This window comes from Seriola lalandi, unplaced genomic scaffold, assembly GCF_002814215.2.
Source record: "Seriola lalandi dorsalis isolate HSWRI2012SDOR001 ecotype SW California unplaced genomic scaffold, Sedor1 jcf7180002054966, whole genome shotgun sequence".
Classification (NCBI taxonomy): domain Eukaryota; kingdom Metazoa; phylum Chordata; class Actinopteri; order Carangiformes; family Carangidae; genus Seriola; species Seriola lalandi.
Genome location: NW_019525517.1, coordinates 1,871,841 through 1,872,173, shown reverse-complemented (window position 1 = coordinate 1,872,173; position 333 = coordinate 1,871,841). Strand labels below are relative to the sequence as shown.

Sequence of the window (333 nt, the reverse complement as noted above, 5' to 3'; positions counted from 1 at the left end):
AAAACTTAAAACTTAAAACTTAAAACTTAAAACTTAAAACTTAAAACTTAAAACTTAAAACTTAAAACTTAAAACTTAAAACTTAAAACTTAAAACTTAAAACTTAAGACTTAAGACTTAAGACTTAAAACTTAAAACTTAAAAGTTTTACTTACTTACAACACAAAATAAATTACCCAAATAATGAACCAACACACAACATTATTTACCAACCATTGCAAGCTACTGTGCATTTTTGCTCTCTCTGCAGAGACAAATGGGGTGTAGCATTACCTTTAAAATTGTACCCACTTCTCAATCAGTCTGTCTTGTGAGGTAAGGAGTTAAAAAAAA

The 333-nt window shown here is 26.7% G+C and overlaps 1 protein-coding gene across 6 annotated transcripts in view; it reads left to right on the top strand.

The window, feature by feature from the left end:
- Window positions 1-333, top strand: part of LOC111646195 (peripheral plasma membrane protein CASK-like) — a 38,333-nt gene that overhangs the window by 26,540 nt on the left and 11,460 nt on the right. The gene's annotated exons all lie outside the window — the stretch shown is intronic.